Consider the following 15,924-nt stretch of genomic DNA (forward strand, 5'->3'; position numbering starts at 1 on the left):
TCTAAAATATAGCTAGTATATTAGTAAGTTTAAAGGGCATTACTAGATATTTAAAATATCTATAACGCGTTTAGAAAGCGGTCTTTTATTTATCTCCTTCTTAAATTTAAATACGTTAATATATATTCTATATATTAATCTTAGAAAAATACTTAGCTCCTTAATAGCGGTTAATAATCTTTAAAATAAACGGTAAAAGGTACCGATTCTTTTATATAACTTAGTTAAGTCCTCGGTAGTTTATATATAGCTATAAGGTACTATCCTTTTTTAGAATAAAAAGGATAAGCGCCCTAGCTAAGCTCTTTAACTCCTAGATTATTTTCCTTTTTATCGCGTTTTAGATCTAGTTATATAATACTTAGAGTTCCCTTTATAATAGAGGGTAAATCGGTCTATAAGGGGGTTCTATATTAAGGATTAAATTAATTAAGTAATCCGTTCCTTTTCTAGCTAGTAGTAAGTTAGATTTATTAGCTAAGAAAGTATCTTTAAACTAGTAGAGAGTTAGTAGGATTTCGGCCTATTCTTCTTATAAAATCCCTTTATCTTTATCTTTATTTAGTAGCGGGATTAGCTTAGGGTTAAGCGTTATTATATATACCCTTACTTTATTTTTATATTCCTAAAGAAATCTATAGGGGTTTTATAGGGTTTCGCTACTTAGTTAATACTTAAACTACTACTATTATTTTTATAGGATAATATAAATACGTTTATCCTTTAAGGTAGTAACTAATAAAAAGATTAGTACTTAATCGTTTAGCGTTAACTTATTAGTACTAATATAAAAATAAGTAATTATCTTTTTAATACCTCTTATATCTATTATTTAAAGCGGTACTAACTATACTCTATACTCCTTTACCTTACTATTATTAAGCCCTAATAACTTAAGGTATAATAGCGCTACTTATAGTAATCCCTACTATTAGGTAAAGTATATATTTATAAGGTTAATAGTACTATAAGTATCTAAGTATATAGGGACTTTAGTAGGGTTTCGCCTTAATATCGTTATAGGAGTTTTAAGTAACTATCCTATAAGTATTAAGTTTACTAAGGAAGAAGCGTTTACTTAGATATCTTACCTTTTCCTTATTTTACGGTATTAAGTCTAAGAGTCTTTACTAAGGTTTCTACTTTTAAAGAGTTAGTATATTTTATAGATAGGTATCCTAGCTTATTATATTAGAAATATATAATTCTTAATTAAGTAAAAGATCCTCTTCCTTAATAACGTCCCTTAGTTTAGCCCTTAGTAGGTATATTGCTAGCTTACTAGTTATTAGTCGAATTAATAGTATTTCCTTAATAATTCGGCCTAGCTTATCGGCCTCTTTAATTCCTTCCCTTATACGTACTACCTTAAGGTATAGTACTATTTTTATTCCTAGTTCCTTAAAGGGTAAAAGTAGTATTAATATATTGCCTCTTATTAATAGTAGTATCTTAATATCCTTAGGCGACTTATATAAGCTCTTCCTATTAGTAGGTATAAATAGGTATTAAGTAGAGGTTAATTTAGTCTCGAAGTTATAGCTCTAATATAGCGAAAAACGTAAGAGCACGCGCCTTTTTTAATAAGCGTTTAAAATGCCTCTCTAAGGAGTTAAGGTATAAGCTAAACTTTAAGGGGGACTAGCTTTCTCGTTAGCGAGCCTCCTTTAATTATATCGCTAATAGTATCTCCTTATTTATAGTATCCTTAATTAAGATAAGTATCTATTCTTTAAAGTATACTTAATCTATACTATATTTAGTTTAGTCGATTAGCGTTTATTCTTTAAGGTATTAGCGCTATCTCGCTTTATAGTCGCTATATATATAATCTACTATATAGAGGATCTTTATTTTATCGCGATAAAAACGTTTAAGCGCTGCCCTAAAGGCGTCCTTTAAATTATAGGTCTAGTTTAGACGTTTCTATATATTAATAGGTTAAGATAATTAAGCGATATTTTTAATCTTAACCTTACTTATATAACTACCGTCCGATTTAAGGGAGTAGGACTATCGACGCTTCCTTAAATAGATAGCGATAGTACTAGCGCGTTTAGTAATTTCCTCCTTTAATTATATAACGCGATCTTATAAGCGTTTTATCTCCTCTAGCTCCTTAACCCGCGCTTATAGAGCTATAAGCTTTTCCTTATAAGATAGTTATCTTATACTTATAGAGAGCGATATCTTTAATATAGTTATAATACTATCTATAGTAAGGGTCTATTCTAAGGATATATCTTCCTATTCTTTATCTCCTAAGTAAATACTTAATATATATAATAAAGAGGCCTTAACTAGTTAACTACTACGTCGCGCTATAAGAGCGTTATATAGTCTTTTTTAAGTAGCTATCTCTACTAAGTAACTAAAAGGGAAGCTTTAGAAATTATAAGGGAATATATATTATAGTATAATTAGCTAGGTAGTAAAGATAGCTAGAGGTACTATACTATATATATTATATTCTCCTTATTATAAGACTAAAGCTTATAAGAAGAGAGATTTTTCCTCTTTTATTAAAATAGTAAGTAGTTTATAATATATAAGCGGGGTAAGTATAATTCCCTATTAATACCCTACTAATATATTAGTATTATATACCTAAGTGCTTTATTAGCTTATACCTCTTAGTAGCGCTCTTATAGTTAGTCTATACTTTATAACGTTATTAGTTATTATACTAACGGTTACTACTAAGTAACTATTATAGTATTACTTATATATTAGTCGTATAACTATAATATAAAGAGTATATATATATATATATCTCTCTCTTACTTTTTCTATTTTCTTTTCTTCTTTAACTCTTTTACTTATAATTACTATAGAGTTTTACGCCTTTTTTTATTAATTCCTTTTACCTTTTTATATTACTTTTTATTAATAATTTATTAATAATAATACCTTTTACGCTAAAAAAGATAAAGAACTATAACCTTAATTTCCTATATTATATATAGGAGTAAGTAGCGGTAGGTTCGCCCTTAAAGTATAAGCGATTAGCTTAAAAGTCTTATAATAACGCTAGTTCTTATTTAATAAAGAAAGCTAAGAAAGGTATAAGGGAATCCTAGTCCTAAGAGACTCTTAGTTTAAGACCTAACGTTAGTAAGGGTTATGCCCTTATTACCCTACTAAATACCTTAACTTTAACTATTAATAAGCTTACCTTTATAAGCTAGGAAACTTATAAGTTTAATACCCTTATTAGCGATATTAATACTAGTAAGGAGACTATACTTAGGCGCTCTTAGGTAAGTACTAATAACCTAGCTACTTTATCTTAATAGGGCGACTCTAGCTAATAAGAGATTATCGCTTAGGCCGCTCCTTAAAATAAGTTAGCTAGTATTAATAATAAGGCCTAGCTAAATAAGGGCTAAGATAATCTTAATACCTAGCTAAATAAAGGGTAAGATAATAATAATAGTAATAATAAAAACAGCTTTAATCTAACTCCTCTTACTAATAAGCCTAAGAATAATAGCGCTAGAGATAAGAGTACCTAAGCGGCGGTATAAAGTAGTTATACTCTTATTAAGAAGCATACTTAATCTAAGGCTAAAGCCCGCTTAGTTAAGGCTTAAAAGGTTATCCCTTATAAGCTTTAGTATATATATTATTTTAGGATAGTCGTTAAAAAGTATAGTATAACCGAGCCTAAGCTTATTAAGGTACTCTTAAATAGCTATATTTTCTTAGGGGTTTCCTTAACATTCTATAAGTAGTACTATAAACGTACTATAACTTATAACTAAGTAAGTTTCCCTTTAACTTTAAATATTATAATTAATAAGCTAATCTTTCTTAAGGCCGCTATTTTTATATTTAGTAACTAAGCTAATATAGTTACTATTATAGAGTACTTACGCGAGCTTAATAAGCTAAAGACTAATAATAAGGATACTAAAGATAATAGCTTAAACGTAAGTATACTTATTTTTAAGGAGGGTAATTAATACCGTTTTACTATTATAGTATAGTATTTAGCTAAGGCTCTTAACGCTACTAAGATAGCCTATTATAAGTCTTTTAGGACTATTATCGCGAAGCGTAGCCTAATTTCGTAGTTCTTAGAGATATCCCTTAGTACGAGGGACCTAAGAAGCTAAAAAACAGGTTTTAAGGAAGGAGCTAAAAAGAGGTATAAAGAGGAGGTTAGGGGTAAGAGGGGAAGTAAAAGTAGCGATAGCTTCTTATAAAGGTAGCGAGAGATAAGACGGATAGGCCGGTAACGGCTAGAAAGGAGGGGAAAAACTAGTAAAAAGCTTAGTAGTTAAAAGGATATTAGTAGCTTCTTTAAGTAGGAACTTATTTATTAATTAAGATGCTAGACGGGTATAAAGAGGGGCGTTAGATAGATAAAAGAAGGATAATTAAGGCAATATAATAATTACTCCTTTACCTTTATTACTACTCTTATAAGAATTAAATCTCTCTACCTTACCTATCTAACCCCTTACTTTTAATTTTACCTTTATATATTTTATATATACTTCTTATATCTCTCTTTATAAGAACTATAGGTATATAAAAGTTTTTAGTTATAAGTCCTATTTAACCTTTTTATTAGAAACCGCTTAATAATATACTAGGTTAAGTATATTAACTAATATATACTAATTAATAAGTATCGCGAGCTTATTATTTACCTTAACCTTATACCCTTATATAATATCGCTTATATAGGCCTAGAGTACTAAGCCTAGGAATCTTAGTTAAAACTCTATCTTATTAATAGTAATATAAGATATACTTCTTAATAGTATACCTTACTATTTACTAAGGCTAAGGTAAGTATTATATTAATAGAGATAAGTCTTAATATAGAGAATAAGGAAGGAGTAAAGGATAAAGTAGTTTTAGTATTTTTAAAAGTATTTAGTATAATAAAGGGAGCGCCTTAGTTAGTTCTTACTATACTAGTAAAAAAGAAGGGTAGCTAAAAGTAATAGATAGGTCTTATCTTATCTTTTATTTAGTTATAACTATCTTTCTCTCTTTTATTATTAAGCTTTTAATAAAGTTATAGTTTAGTTTTATTTTCCTTAATAATATTTAATACGTAGTAGAAATAGTTTTTCCTTATTCTTTTATTTTACTATTTTATATATAGTTATAAGACGTTTAAGCGTACTAATATATTAATAAGTTAGTAGCGATTTAATAGGGATTTATTACTAATTTAATAGTACCTCTTTATATTAATAGGTTTCCCTACCTTACTTAGTTTTATACCTCTTTTTCCTAGTTAAATAAGTAGTATATTCTTTAATAAGGTCTTAGCTATTCGCTATATCTTTATTATTAACCTATTAATTATACCTAGCTAGCTATCCTTTTTATTTAATAAAGAAAAAGGTATTGCCCTTAAATCTCTTTTAGTCTTTAATCTCTTAGACTTCCTATTTACCTTTATTATCCTTTAAGTTTAGTATTAATAAGGTTTTACTATTTTTATAAGTGCCTTTCCGCTCTTTTTATAGCTTTAAGAGACTAATATAATAAAGGTTATAAAGGTATAAGTACTTTTTAGGGAGTATAAGATAATATACTTACTTTTTAATAGCTTATAGCACCTAAAATAGTTTAATATACTTAGGTAAGAGTTTTTATTTTTTATCCTTAAGGTATAAGTTCTTTATTAATAATATTATAAGGTCTCTTAATTTTAATATAAGCGGTTAGTACCTTAAATCATAGTATTTTACTTACGATTTAATAGCCTTTCCTTAGTATTCCTTAAGTTTCTTTTATAGCTCTTATAGCCTATTAACTCTTACTCTTACTTTAGGTACCCTATTTAAATAATATCGTCCTTAATATTAATATAAAAGTTTAGTTAGTAACCTATTAGTATATTATTAAGTAATAACTTAGTTATTATATTCTTTATATTATTATATATAAATTAAGTAATATATAAAAGTAACGATTAGTTAGTTTATTCTAAGTTAGTAAAGTATCTTAAATAATATTATATAGCTTAGTTTAAATTTTTTTTTACTTATTAGTTTATAAGTAAAATACTATTAATAGCCTCTATTTTACTTATAAGATAAAATAAAGATTTAACTAAAACTTACTTATAAATAAGGACCCTTTATTTAAGATAATACTTTTTAAAGGTCTATATACTAATTTAACTTAGAAATAGAAAAGTTCTATTAGCTTTAAAGCTATTATTCTTATATAGAGAGATATAAAAGGTATATAAAAATATATAAAGGTAAAATTAAAAGTAAGGGGTTAGATAGGTAGGGTAGAGATATATAATTCTTATAGGGGTAGTAATTAAGGTAAGGGAGCAATTATTATATTACTTTAATTCTCTTTCTTTCTCTATCTAATACCCCTCTTTATACTTTTCTAGTATCTTAAATAATAAAGAAGATCCTACTTAAAGAAGCAACTAATATTCTTTTAACTACTAAGCTTTTTACTAGTTTTTTTCTTCTTTTCTAGCTATTACTAGTATATCCGTCTTATTTCTCGCTACCTTTATAGGAAGCTATTACTACTTTTACTTCCCCTCTTACTCTTACCCTCCTCTTTATACCTCCTTTTAGCTCCTCCCTTAAAACTTATTTTTTAGCTTCTTAGGTCCCTTATACTAAGGGATATCTCTAAGAACTATAAAATTAAGCTATACTTCGCGATATACCCCCTTAGCTATAGTCTACCCTTATAGTAAGGGTATAGCTAATATAGCTTTAGGCTAGTAAGCGTATAGAGGAGGTCTTAGTTTATACTTATCCCTTAGTTAAGAAATCCGGGTTTTAGCCCTAGGCTCTTTTAGACCTACTTTAGGAAAAAGGGGCCTAAGGAGGAAATTAAGTCTTATAAGAAAGGGGGGCTTTTCTAAGGATAAGTCCTTAAAAATAGGGCCTTTAAGAAGAATAAGTCCTAATTAAGCTAGGGGCCCTCCTCTAAGATAAGTCTTAATTCCTCTCTTTAGCTATAGATGTCTCCTTCCTCCTATATACTATTAGCTCCTCTTATAGACTCTTAAGGCGGGCTTCTAAGGATAACTTCTCTTAAACGTCTTCTAGCTTAATTTACTATAAAAAGATAGCTAGCTTTTTCTTTAGTAAGGGCTTCGTAAGACCGTTAGCCTTTATCGATACCGTTAAAACCTAATAAACGGAAATAAGTCCCCTTTAAACCTCTTAGCGTAACTAATACTAGTAGATATCGATTTACAATAGCTAGGTCGATAGCTTACTATTTTTTATAAGAATTTATATAGTCTATATATTATTATATTCTATAGTTAATAGGGTTAGAGCTTATAGTTATAGAGATATTAATAGCCGGCTAAGGAAAATCGCTTCTTTTAACGCTTTTAAAAGAGCTAGTAGCTCTACTTCTATATTAAAAGTTATAATAGTAGCTTACTTTAAAGCTCTCTAAGTAATAGTTCCTTTAAAAAGGGATATAATATACCCCTATAAGCTCTTTCTATTTAAGGAATTATCTATAAAGGACGAATCGCTTAAATAAAGGAAGATTTCGGTAGCTAATTTCTTCCTTTCCTTACCCTCTTAGGCGTAGACTATATAATCTCGTTAAAGAGAAATAAAGGATAGCTCTATCTATTACTTCTTAATACTTAGGGCTAGGATTTTAGTTATACCTAGCTAGCTAGGATACTATAAAAGAGATATCCGGTTTAGTAGAAATAGCTAAAAAAAGCAGGGAGCCTACCTTCTATTAATATTAGTATTTTTCTTACTCCCTAGCTTAAAAGGACGGATTAAGTAAAAGCTCTTTATTTAATATAAGCGTAAAAGGAAGCTTTTTATTAAGGGAATTAAAGAGGAAATTATAAGCGACCTTATCGATATAAGCGTCCTAGGTAAGCTAAATAGTCTATTAAGACCTATTTTAAAGGATTTATATTCCTAGGAACTACTTTAGCTCCCTTAGCTTAGTTATCTTATACCTTTATTATAAGCTTTTTATAGCTTCCTTAGTAGTTACTTCTTCCTCTTTTAGGTAGGCCTAGATAATATCGTTAACGTAGAAGAAGACTATTATTTTACCTTTATATATTATATACGGTTCCTAAGGGACTTTCTTAAAGCCTAGGGCTTTAAGAGAACTAGTTAAATACTATTACTAAAGAAAGGGTAATCTTCGTAGTCTATATAAAGCTTTCTTACGTTATAGAACTTTCCTAGCTATTAAAAGCTAAGTAGAAGGCGTATATAAATAACTTCTTCTTCCTTAAGTAAGTAGTTAATAAAAGCGTTTACTATATCTATTTAATTAAGCTCGAGGTCGAATTCTACTACTATAGCTATAAGGGTCCGAAAAGATATCCTTACTAAGGTAGTTACCTTAGTAGGTAGATCCCCTTTTTCCTATTAGTTCCTATATATAACTAGCTAGGCTTTATACTTTTAAAGGAAGCCGCGTTTATTAGTCTTATAGATAAAGACCTACTTATAGCTAAGGACCTATTTTCCTCTTACTTTTTCCTTAAGGACCTATTTAAAAGACCCTATCTCTTTATATAAGGCTAGGTAGTCTTTCTAGGCCTAGAAAAACTAGTCTTTAAAAGGGTGTCTTTCTAGCTACTTTTAGTTTACTAGTAGGTCTAGGAGGTATCTTTTATATACCTTCCTTACTAATAGCTATAGCTTAAGGAGCCGGCCTACTATAAATACTCTATAGGAACCATCTTTTATAGGCGTTAAATAAAAGTCGGAAAAATAATTAAAATAAAAGAGAGGTTAGTCTTTTTTTATATCGGGCCCTATACCTTCCTTTACTTCTTAAAGTAGGGATAAAAAGGCAGCTAGGTAATCCTTTAAGAGAGGTGCCTTTCCTACCCCCTAAGGGGTTAATATAGGAAGACTAATATAGAAAGCTACTTTTAAATCTTCTTTTTATTCTATAAGAGGAGGCGTAAGAAAGTAAGCGTATTCTAGCTCTACCGCTTTCTTATAGTCTCCTTCTTTATCTAGATTTTCTAATCTAGTAGCTTCCTCTTCTTTTTTAAAGTCAGCGTTATCCTTAACTACTTTAACGTTAGTTTCTTCTTTTATTTCCTTATCTAAGGCCTTTCTTATAACTATTAAGAAGGGGGGATTTAGATCTTTTAAATTAGCTAACGTTATAAGAGTAAGAGGGGCTATTAATCCTTCTTTCTATTAAAGAAGCTAGATTTATCGAAAATTATATCCTTAGTTAAAATAACCTTTTATAAAAAAGGAATCTAAATCTAAAAGATATTTATAGAATTATAACTAACGAGGTAACTAATAAAGGCTCTAGGATTAAGCTTTCTTTTCTTCTTCCTTTTTAGCTATATATCGGCTATTATAGCGTATACCTTATAGCTATAAATATAAAGGTAGGCTAGTAAGGCCCTCTTTTTTATAAAGAGCTTAAGGGGGGATTTCTAGTCTATTCCTTAGGTAGTCCTTTTAAGGGTCTAGTTTTATAAGTAATAAGCGGTCTTAACTACTTCCTTTTAAACGTTATAGGGAAGCTTTATAGTAAGTCTTATTATATAGGCCCTTTTTATTATAGCACCCCTTAATCTTTCTACCCCTTTATTCTAGGCCTAGGTATTTAGTGCTAATAAGAGGGGTAAAATACTCCTTTTTTAAAGCTAATTTAAGATATCTTTTATAAATAGCTCTTTATTAGACTATATCTTCTTTACCCTATAGCTAAAGTAGGATTTTATTTAGTTAATAAAGTCCTAGAGGGCAAACTAGTTATACTTACTTAGGTAGGTCTATAAGAAATAGGGGAAAACTATCCTTAAAAAGCGTCTATAAAAAACATTCCCTTAATAAAGCTTTCTTAATCCCTAGAAACGTCGGTCTAGTTAACCTAAATTTCCTTATATAGCTAGTCCGGCTATAAAAGGGTTCGTTTAGAAATTTATCTCTTAGTCTTTCCTTAGCTATAGTATTTATATTTAACGGTCTTTAGGCCCCTTATTTATATACCTTATTATTTACCTAGCTTATATAAAGCTAGGGGGCCTAGGTAACTAAGTTATATATACTAAAGAAGACCGTTTTCTTAGGCTACTAAAAGAAGGTCCTTTAAACCTACCCTCCTTTAAGTAAGGAAAGCTAACTTCTTAAGAGATTCCTTTTTAAGGATAAGTCGGAATTTAAGAATAAATTAACCGGATTTCTTTTTAATAAGCTTAATCGTTTAATTCTTTTAGACTAGCCTTATAGGCTTTAACGTTATATCCTAAAAGATTCCTTCTTTTTAAAGAAAGTAAAAGGAAATTAAGCTCGTTAAAAATCAAGGGTAAAAAGCTACCCTTTTTTATCGAAGAATTTATATAGACCTATTAAGTAATTTTATTATAAAATTCACGCTTCTATATCCCTTTATCTATATAGCTAATTCCTTAGTAATAAGGTATTTACTTTATTTTATCTTAAAAGACTAAAATCGTAAGAGTATATTATAGATATTAAGGGAAGTACTAAAGTTAAGGATAGCTAATTTTTATAGGGGATAATTAAAGGGTCTTAATAGGTAGTCTTATTAATTTATAGGGAAGATAAAAGCTAGATTTACTATACTAATAACTTTTCCTTAAATTTATAGTAGCGGTATTAATTACTATTTCTTAGTAACTTAAATCTTATATATCTTCTTTTATAATAAGTGTAAGGAACGGTGTTCCTACTATAAATAAAGCAGCTATAATATACTCTCCCGATTATGTAAGCTAATAAGTAGTATATTAATTATAGACAAAATCTCATCCTATAGAGCAAGAATCGCTCGTCATTTTGCATGTTATTATGCATTAAACGGGTTGCTGGTTATCGTACAATCGGGAATCGAAGGAACAGAGCTAGCTTGGAATGCTAGCTAAGACCTCTTAAGAACACCGGCACGACCAACCTCCTTTAAACACGAATATCAGTGGAACCAAGACACTTCCAGATTCACTCGAGGTATCACGGAATTCCCTAGTCTCAGGGCTATACGGCAGCCTAAATCCGGTCCCGAAAGGTTCTTCCGTTCAGCTACAATTGTCTATATAAGACAGCATGTCCGCTGGTAGATAGATAGAGAATCATTAACTTCAACACCTCTTACACACACCAATACACTACCAATAAATTCCGTTGAAAATCCTACCTTATACTCCTTCTTCCCCTCTATTACGTAGTCTTACGTGATTCCTTAATTTCCCAAAATTCCGCTTTTGCTTATATACCTTTAGAATAAGGGGTCTTCCTTAAGAGACTATTATATCGTTTCTTATAGCCTCTTTAAAGGGTTAAATCCTTTAAGTTAGTTTTCCTTAAAGACCTATTAATATTATAATAGTCGATAGCTTAGGGATTTATAGGCTAGGCAGCCGTTTCGTTTAGTCTTTTATTTCTTTAAGGAATCCTTATCTTAGTCTAAAAGGTCTACTTAAAAACCTCCCCTTTTTACCCCTTATTACTAATTTTAACGCGGTTCGATTTTAACTAGTTCCTTGATTTTTCGACTAATAGACTAAAAGGTCTATTAAGGGACTAGTTAGGCCGGACTAACTAATAGGGCCGGGGCCGGGGCCGGACCTAGAATAAGATATATAGCTAGGGCTAGGGCAGTAACTATAGTTAACGATAGTATTAAGGCTCTCGAGGAAGGAGGAGCTAAAGGGGTAGTAGCTATAGTAGTAGTAGTAGGGTCTATAGTAATAGGGGCTATAGTAGCTATAAGGGCAGTAGGTTAAACCGTTTAGGTTAAGTATTAGCTATATAGGAATAAGACTACTTATTATTATACTTTAGTAGCCTCTTTATTTAGTTCCTAGCTAGCTTCTTAAAAGATAGTTAAGTAACTATTACTAATAAGCTTTATTAGTAGAGATATATCCTATAGCTACTAGCTAGAAAGAGCTTTTATTAAGAAGTATTAGTTATCTTCCTTAAGGATTTCTTCTTTCTTAGCTAGCTATAAAGAAGCTAGTAGGTTCCTAGTAAAAAAAGCTCCTAGGTAGGCTATATAGGTCTTCCTAATATAGTTAGTTATATAGCCCCTTAAGGGAGCTATTAAGGTCTCGAGCTTTAAAAGCTACTATCTAAGAGTCTCTTTCTTTTAAAGAGAGATTAGTTTTACGGTACTAACGGATTTTATTATCGATATATATATAGTAGTTAGTAGCTTTATCTTATAGAGGTACTCCTTATAGTAACTCTTATAGTTACTTAAGGTAGGAGAAAAAGCTTTTTATTATATAAAGGTAAGCTCTAAGAAAAGGGAAGCTCCCTTTATAAATTCTATTACCTTAGGAAGAAGAGGGGGCTTAAGATAGTCCTACTTATGAAAGAAGACTAAATTATAAATAGCTTTATCTATATAAGCCCGTAGCTCTTTTACCTACTTATCTTAATCTTAAGGCTTTATAAGAATCGTCCTATAGACTATAGGGATTATAAAGGAGTCGGTTTTTATTATTATTATAAGGAAGGGTAGAAAAGTTAAGTAAAAATCAGCTCTTTTAGTAAGAGGGGTAAAAGGAAGCTATAAGGGATATAAGAAAGGTGCCTTTTATAGTAGCTAGAAGGTATAGGAATACTATTCCTTCTAGGCTTATAACTCTTATATAAAGAGATATAAGAAGTATATAAAAATATATAAAGGTAAATTTAAAAGTAAGGGGTCGGATAGGTAGGGTAGAGATATATAATTCTTATAAGGGTAGTAATTAAGGTAGGGGATTAATTATTATATTGCCTTAATTCTCTTTCTTTCCTTTATCTAACGCCCCTCTTTATACTTATCTAGTATCTTAATTAATAAAGAAGATCCTACTTAAAAAAGCTACTAATATCTATTTAACTACTAAGCATTTTACTAGTTTTTTCTTCTTTTCTAGCTATTACTATTATATCTATTTTATCTCTTACTACCTTTATAGGAATTTATTACTACTTTTACTTTCCCTCTTACCCCTACCCTCCTCTTTATACCTCCTTTTAGCTCCTTCCTTAAAACCTATTTTTTAGCTTCTTAGGTCCCTTATACTAAGGGATATCTCTAAGAACTATAAAATTAAGCTATACTTTATAATAATTATTATCTTAGAGATAGGAAAGAAAAGGTAATACTTAGTATATCGGTCTATAATTACTAAGATTATATTAATATCTTATTTATTATACTATACTTTAGGTAGACCTATAGTAAAGTCTACTATTAATTCTTCTTATAGTTATATAGGATATAGTAATAATTATATAGTACTATAAGAGCGATACCTCTTAGATACTATACTTTAATATACTAAGTATAACTAGATATATTTATTTATATCTTTTATTACTTTATTTTAGTAAAAGCTCCTTACTAGTAGTTTACTAGTATATTAAGAGCTAAAGTATCTTATTAATAGATTATTATAAAAGAGCTATATTAGCTCTTACTATAGAGCTACTTTTAAAGGTATTATAATATAACCGTTTTATAGTAATAGTTTATTTAAGTATATTAACTAAAAACCTTTCCTTTTTAAGAAGTCTTTAGTTTTATTTAGCTTACTAATCGCTATATTAACCGATTAAGTATATTTTAGTAACTTTAATAATAGCTTTAAAACTTTTACTATATAAACCTTTATATAGTAGGCCGCTTTTTTAGTAGTCTTTCTTAAGAGTAACTATTTATAACTAGCTCTCTCTTTAGCTTAGTTAGCTAATCGTTTAGGTCTTACGCCTAAAATATTATAGTTTTACTATAGATAAGCTTATATATTTTCCTTATATAAAGGTACTTTACTATACTTATTTTAACTTAAGGTTAAGTGTTTCTTTACCTATAAAAACGCCTTATTATTTCTCTATATAAATATAGTATTAATAGTAGCTAGCTTCCCTTATAGCTTTAGTAATAGTTTTATAAATAAGGGCTTCTCGCCTTTATATCTAAGTACTCTTAATAGCGCTTTTACTAGGTTTAATTAACCTATATAATACTTAATTATAAAGTTAAATAGTACGAAGTATAAATACTATCTTACTTACTTCTTATTTAAGAAGGTCTAGTATATAAACGTTTAAAGGTTATAGTAGTTTAATAATATATTTACTTTATACGCTGCCCTTTTAATATAATATTACTAGTATTTAAATAACTTAATAATAGCGAATAGCTCTTAGTTTAAAATACTATAATTAAGTTTAGCTTTAGTAAACTTCCTTAACTAAAATATAATTAGAAAGTAACGCTCTTTATTATTAAGTTAAAAGATAATCCTTACTATTATAAATTACGATATATTTATTTCGATATAAATATATCTTTCCGGATTATAATATTAAAGGAGTAAGGATCCTTAAAAAGTATCCTTAAAAGCCTAAATTTTAATAAGGTTTAGCTTTATACTCTCTAGCTTCTTCCTATTCTTTATTTCCTAAGTAGATACTTAATATATATAATAAAGAGGCCTTAACTAGTTAAATACTATATTACGTTATAAGAGCGTTATATAGTCTTCTTTAAGTAGCTATCTTTATTAAGTAATTAAAAAAGGAAGCTTTAGAAATTATAAGGGAATATATATTATAGTATAATTAGTTAGGTAGTAGAGATAGCTAGAGGTACTATACTATATATATTATATTCTCCTTATTATAAGACTAAAGCTTATAAGAAGAGGCATTTCTCCTTTTTAGTTAGAGTATCTTAAAGTATATAAGTAAAAGCGGAATATTAAGAAATTAAGGAATTATATAAGACTATATAATAAAAGGGAAGAAGGAGTATAAGGTAGGATTTCTAACGGAATTTATTAGTAGTATATTAGTATATAGAAAAGGTATTAAAGTTAATAATTCTATCTCGATCTTTTAATAAATATACTACCTTATATAGATAATTATTACTAAATAGAAGAACCTTTTAAGACTAAAGTTAAGCTACTATATAGCCTTAAGACTAAGGAATTTAGTAATACCTTAAGTATAGCTAAAAGTATCTTAGTTCTACTAATATTTATATTTAAAGGAGGTTAGTTATACTAGTATTCTTAAGAGGTCTTAGCTAGTATTCTAAGCTAGCTCTATTCCTTCGATTCCTAGTTATATAATAACTAGTAACCTACTTAGTATATAATAATATATAAAATAATAAGCGATTCTTACTTTATAGGGTAGGATTCTATTTATAATTAATATACTACTTATTAGCTTATATAATTAAGAGAGTTTATTATAGCTACTTTATTTATAGTAAGAATACTAGTCCTTATAAAGTAGTAAGTAGTCTATAACTTATAAGTAAAGTAAGTATAATTCCCTACTAATGCCCTATTAATATATTAGTACTATATACCTAAGTGCTTTATTAGCCTATACCTCTTAGTAGCACTTTTATACCCTTTAACTTTAACCCCCCCCCTCCCTCTTAACTTAAGGGCTAAAATAAGTACCTTAGAGGCTAGGGCCTATATAATAAAAGCTCTAAAAAGCTAATGCCTTTTAAAGACCTTAAAAGAAAGGCCTAGGACCTAAGACTAAGACCTAGAGGATATTAAGATAGAAGATAATACCTAGCTTATATTAAAGACTAGCTTTTTTAGGCCTAGCTTAGCCCTTACTTAAGCTAGCTACTTTTAGCTTAAGTAAAAGGGTAAAAGAAAGCTACCCTTAATAGCTTTATTAGCCTTATACCTATCTAACCTATATTTTAATACTTATAATAAAGTTAGCCCTAGCCTTAGTATCCCTTTCTTAGGGACTAAGCTTAGGGCTTTTTTTAGTAGGCCCTTAAGGCCCTTAAGGAAGCCTAAAAAATTAAACCCTTTTATAAGACCCTTATAAAAGGGCTTAAGAAGGGAGCTATAAGGACCCTAGACTTTTAATAGCCTTTATATTAGCCCTTATATTAGCCTAAGGCTACTTAATAGCTTAAGGCTACTTAAGGAAACCT

Source organism: Hirsutella rhossiliensis (assembly GCF_020360975.1).
Source record: "Hirsutella rhossiliensis strain HR02 chromosome Unknown scaffold00001, whole genome shotgun sequence".
Classification (NCBI taxonomy): domain Eukaryota; kingdom Fungi; phylum Ascomycota; class Sordariomycetes; order Hypocreales; family Ophiocordycipitaceae; genus Hirsutella; species Hirsutella rhossiliensis.